The sequence below is a fragment of the Oryx dammah genome, unplaced genomic scaffold (assembly GCF_014754425.2).
Source record: "Oryx dammah isolate SB20612 unplaced genomic scaffold, SCBI_Odam_1.1 HiC_scaffold_22, whole genome shotgun sequence".
In the NCBI taxonomy this organism is placed as follows: Eukaryota; Metazoa; Chordata; class Mammalia; order Artiodactyla; family Bovidae; genus Oryx; species Oryx dammah.
Window position 1 is genome coordinate 11,993,208 of NW_024070206.1, and position 6,000 is coordinate 11,999,207.

Sequence of the window (6,000 nt, forward strand, 5' to 3'; positions counted from 1 at the left end):
GGATTCTCCAGGCAAGAACACTGGAGTGAGTTGCCATTTCCCTCTCCAGTGCATGAAAGTGAAAAGTGAAAGTGAAGTGGCTCAGTCGTGTCTGACTCTTCGTGATCCCATGGACTGCAGCCTACCAGGCTCCTCCGTCCATGGGATTTTCCAGGCAAGAGTACTGGAGTGGGTTGCCATTGCCTTCTCCGAACTTTGGAATGACTGACATCTTAAATATACTTAATCATCTAATCCATACACCTGACACATCTCACCATTTAACTATATTTCTTTTATTTTTCCATTAGTGTTTTGTAGATTTTAGTATACAGACACAGCACAGTATTTTGTTAGATTCATACCTACGTTTCATTATTTTGAAATTATTTAAATGGTATTATTTGAATTTTTCTGGTTTCAAGTTAGTGTGATGTTCATATGGACATATGATTCATTTTGTCTATTGACCTTTTATCTTGCAGCATAACTAAATATTTATAAGTTCTTGGAGCTTATTTAAGTTTTTTTTAATTTCTATGTAGAAAATCAAGTTGTTTGAGAATAGGGGAAGTTTCATTTCTTCTGTTCCAATCTGTATGCCTTTTGCTTCTTTCTCTTGTCTCATTTTACTGAGTAGATGTAAGTAGATATAAGTAAGCCTGTATGATGTTACCTACAGGCTTTTTAATGGATGCACTTTATCACGTTAAAAAGTTGATCTTGTACCACACATCTTGCAACTTTGGTTAAATTGTTTATTAGATCCTATAGCTTATTTTTGTGAATTCTTTGGGATTTTCTTTTTTAATTAATTTTTAATGGAGTATAGTTAACTTACAATGTTGTGTTAATTTCTACAATGATGTGTAACAGGAGAGGTGAGAGCAAATGTTGAACAAGTGATATCTGTTGCCTAGCAGCAACAATTCCATGATTTGCATGTTTAGGGTAGCAGAGAAATACACGCCTCACATAGGTGCTGAATGGAACACTGCTTTCCTCATGTAGAGAAGAGTCAGAGGAATACCAGCTTCAACAGTTGAGTGTCTGTCCCTCATGGTCAGCAGGGACACAAGAAACCGCTGACACAAGAAGATGGTCTGCACACCCCCTCTTGTGCTGCAGCTGAAGGACCCCTTTACCTCTCCTCCAGGAACAGACATAGCAATGGGGTTAGCCAGGTGCTATAGGACACACACCCATAAACAGAATGAAGAAGTACACGTTAAGTCTAGATCAGGGAAAGATATTCCCAAAGCGATACGCCTAGCTCAGCCTGTGAGGGCTCTTTGTCTCTTTGCTAAGAAATATTCCAGACCCAAGGTCACTCTTATGCAACTGTGCAAAGGGCAAGAAGCTGCGCTTGACTGCCTTTCCCAACAAGTCGTAAGGAGAAAGCATTCAGTCATTCACTATTTAAGTATGATGTTACCTACAGGCTTTTTTTTCTTTTTCCTACAGGCTTTTTAATGGATGCACTTTATCACATTAAAAAATTGATCTTGTACCACACATCTTGCAACTTTGGTTAAATTGTTTATTAGATCCCATAGCTTATTTTTGTGAATTCTTTGGGATTTTCTTTTTTCAATTAATTTTTAATGGAGTATAGTTAACTTACAATGTTGTGTTAATTTCTGCTGTACAGCAAAGTGAATCAGTAATTTGTTGTTTCGTTGCTAAGTCATGTCCAACTGTTTTATGACTCCATGGACTGTAGTCTGCCAGGATCTCTGTCCGTGGGGGCGAAAATACTCTAATGGGTTGCCATTTTCTTCTCCAGAGGATCTTCCTGATCCAGGAATCGAGTCTGTACCTGCACTGGCAGGCATATTCTTTACCCCTAGCACCACATGGGAAGCCCAAAGCTTCGCGTTGCCCCCTCTGAGGTTCAAACTCAGGACCTTCAGATTATGAGACTGATACGCTGCAGGCAACTTAATGGTAGAGAAAAAAATCCTCTTCTCCCATATTTGTCAAATCAAAGGAAAACATTCATGAAATCAAAACAATAACCTTTGTATTTGCCATTCTTTGTAATATTACAAGTGATTTTTCAAAACATCCTTTATATAATGAGCAAATATATACATATTGTAAATTCATAAAGATTACATAATACATTTGAAAGAAACTAAAAGTCACTGCTGACTCTTTGCGACTCCCTGGACTTAATTCTCTAGGGCAGAACACTGGAGTGAGTAGCCTTTCCCTTCTCCAGGGGATCTTCCCAGCCCAGGGATCGAACCCAGGTCTTGGGCATTGCAGGCAGGTTCTTTACCAGCTGAGCCACAAGGGAAGCCCAAGAATACTGGAGTGGGTAGCCTATCCCTTCTCCAGCGAACCTTCCTGACCCAGGAATTAAACCGGGGTTTCCTGCATTGTAGGCAGATTCTTTACCAACTGAGCTATCAGGGAAGCCCTTATGAATATATGTATAATATATAAAATTATATATTATATGTATAATATATAAAAGTGTATATTATATAATATATAATTAATATAATATATGATATAATATATTTATTATATCATATATTATATATTATAAAATATAATCTATTATATTATAAAATATATTTTTATATTATATAAATAAAATTATATAAATAATATACAAATGATTATAAATAAATGATTATATAAATTTGTTATATATATTTATATTCATATATAATATATTTATATAAATATATTATATTTATATATTTGTTTATATAAATATATAAATATATAATATATTTATATTATATATTATATTTATAAATATATTATATATTATATTTATTTATATTATATTTATATAAATATATTTATATTCTTATATGTATATATTTTATTTATATATACATATATTGATATATTATTAATATTTTATATTTATTTATATTTATTTATTTGTAGATAATATATATTATATTATATTATATATTATAATACATAATATATGACTATATTATATATAATATATTATATAATTAAATAATATAATATATAACATATATATTATCTATAAAATTATATATGTATAATATATAAAATTATATATCACACATATATTCATAGGGGCTTTCCTATAATATAAAATTATATACATATAATATATAATTTTATATATTATAGAAAGGAAAATCCTTTATATAATGAGCAAATGTAAACACATATATTATAAATTCATAAATTCATAAAGATTACAAACACATTTAAGAACAAAAAATACATTTTATAGGTACATTTGTTTTTTGAAATGTAAACAAAAACACTGTCCATATTAAGGTAAAACACTAAAAAATTATTTAAAACAATTTCAAAAACATTACACAAGAATTTGGGGGCAGGTTTCTTTGTTTTGTTTTCACACAGTTCCCTCCTATGCTTGAAACCAAAAGAATGTTGGGACAATTACCATTTCTAAAATAGCACAAAACAGAGCTATAACATAGCTTATGGTAGCCTACCATAAGCATTCCGAAAATTGCAAACATTGGTTTTATCTTCCTAAATCATCAGGAGGAGGAAAGGGTAATTTGGGGACACAGGAAGAAAACAAAGTCATATCACAATACTAGGGGGAAAAAAAAAACACACAATTTGGCAAGTGGTGGTGATAACTTCTACTTCAGTTGTGGTGTGAAAGGCCATGCCTAGGAGAGAACAATGGTCACACAAAGGCCTCCAGCATATCTCCCGATGCCAGAAAGATTTCTCTATCTATCCTAGTACTGAAGACCCACAAAGGCAACGAGGATACAGGCTGACAAACAGTCAGATACCTGAGAAAGCAGTCTCAGGTCCTCTGTTAGGGGAAACACGGATTGAAATTGCCCACCCTTGCCAGGCATAACAGTAACCATTTGCTGCTGCTAAGTCACTTCAGTCGTGTCCAGCTCTGTGCAACCCCATAGACGGCAGCCCGCCAGGCTCCCCCGTCCCTGGGTTTCTCCAGGCAAGAATACTGGAGTGGGTTGCCATTTCCTTCTCTGATGCATGAAAGTGAAAAGTGAAAATGTAGTCACTCAGTCATGTCCCACTCTTAGCGACCCCATGGACTGCAGCTTACCAGGCTCCTCCGTCCATGGGATTTTCCAGGCAAAGTACTGGAGTGGGGTGCCATTGTAACCATTTGCATGAGTGATTTGTGACAGGAGATCGTGGTAAGGAATATGCAACTAACAAGCCACCACCAACAGGAAGAATTCAGGAAAGGTCAAAAGGAGACAGGAGACACCAGTCCGCCTGTCCTACCAACCTCCCAGAAACCTTCTGGCTAGACTCCATTGTGCCTGAGTGATGTGCATGCCACCAGAAAGGACCCTGAGTCAGAATGATTGGCCAGAGACAACCCAAAAGTAATCTCATCACCATAAAACCTGAGACTGCGAACCACAAGGCAGAGCGATCCTCCTGGGTTCCCTCGCCCTCCTGCCTTCCACCCGGGCACCCTTTTCCAGCAAAGTCTCTCGCTTGGTCAGCACGTGTGTCTCCTTGGACAATTCATTTCCAAGTGTTAGACAAGAGCCCAGTCTGGGCCCTGGAGGGCAAACTCCCTTCCTGCAACATGTCCAGGTGACCCTTGCTCCTGATGAGCTGCAAACCCCAGCCTGCCAAAGCAGCAGGTTTTCTCAGACTCCTGCTCCTCCTGGTGTCACGGTCCCCAGGGGCCCATGATACACTTCCTGTTTTACTGAGGGGGACCCAGTTCCCAGGCAGCATGCTCTTCACGCTGCCTGTCCCCAAACATGACTGGCTGGACCAGGGCTCTATGATCTGGCTCTTCCTAGGCAGAGGTAAAGGGCTGAGTCCTTGAGGAGGAAGAGAGTGGTTTGACCGTGGGCTTCTGTCTTATGCCATCAATCTTGTGACTTTATTAAATTAACATTTGTTAAGTGGAGTATAGGGCTTTCTGGGTAGCTCAAAAGGTAAAGAATGCCCACATTGTGGGAGATGACTGGGTTGGGAAGATCCCTTGGAGAAGGGCATGGCAATCCACTCCAGTATTCTTTCCTGGAGAATCCCATGGACAGAGGAGCCTGGTGGGCTATAGTCCATGGGGTTGCAGAGTCAGACACGACTGAATGACTAACACACACACACAAGTGGAGTATAGGAGCAGGATGGTGGCAACAGGACCACAAGAGTAATTAAAATAGATAAGCTTATTACTCACAGGTCCTGGAGAAGGTACACTTCGTCTCTCCAGTGGTCTTCAAGTCAAGACAGGGTGCAGAGAGGCCGGATGCCTTTATCATAAGGGTCCCTGGGTGGAGTGCTTTGGGCTTCCTAAGATAGGATCCCGGTGATCCATTCAGACCAGAGTTTTGGTAAGCCACAGAAGGTCTGTCTAAGGAGGTGCGTAAGGCATCCAGGCGCTGGGATACAGGAGAGACTGTTGATCACAAGAGCTATTGGCGAAGGCACTTCAGGAACTTATGTTTGCTTATGACTCTGTAGAGGCCATAGCGGGTGCGTGCTTGTGTGAGGGGGCTGATGTCAGTTTAAGGTCTCTGCAAACCGCTTGGCCAAACAAAATGGACGAGGAGGCAGCAACACCCAGGAGTAGCTTAGTTACATTCTCCATATGTCGACACGGGTTTCCCCGTGGGAGTGAAGGCCGCCCGGCCGCCGTTTTCAGACCCGGCCAGAAGGCGCAGAAGCCCCACCCCGTCCCCGGGGCACGGCTGAGAGTCACCCTGGCGGTGGGTAGCGTATGGCGAAGTCTCTCCAGGGGAGTGCCGGGCTCTGGGACAGCACGGGCCTCTTGTTGCTGAGCTGAGGCCCCTCCAGCTCCTGGCGCGCCCTGATCGCCGAGGGATGCAGGATTTCCATTATGAAAACCCTCCCTCCCAAGAACGGGTTCCGAGGTTGGACGACTGTAGAGGGCGGACGGACCTCAAGCGGGACTCGACTTCCGGGGCTCCTTGGCGGGATGAGGAGCTCTAGGAGTGCCCGGGGTCTCCGGTTGGAGCCCCTGCCGCCGATGTCAAAGCCGCGGCAGCAGCAGGCAGCAGAAGGGAC

General features: G+C 40.6%; 1 protein-coding gene across 1 annotated transcript in view; it reads right to left on the reverse strand.

Annotated features, from left to right (window-relative positions):
• SKA1 (spindle and kinetochore associated complex subunit 1) overlaps nt 1-5,795 on the reverse strand; it is a 30,753-nt gene extending 24,958 nt beyond the window's left edge. Inside the window, exon 1 of the mRNA XM_040264468.1 lies at nt 5,153-5,795. The gene's annotated coding sequence lies outside the window, so the exon portion shown is untranslated. The remainder of the gene's footprint in view (nt 1-5,152) is intronic.
• Between the last annotated feature and the right edge of the window lie 205 nt (nt 5,796-6,000).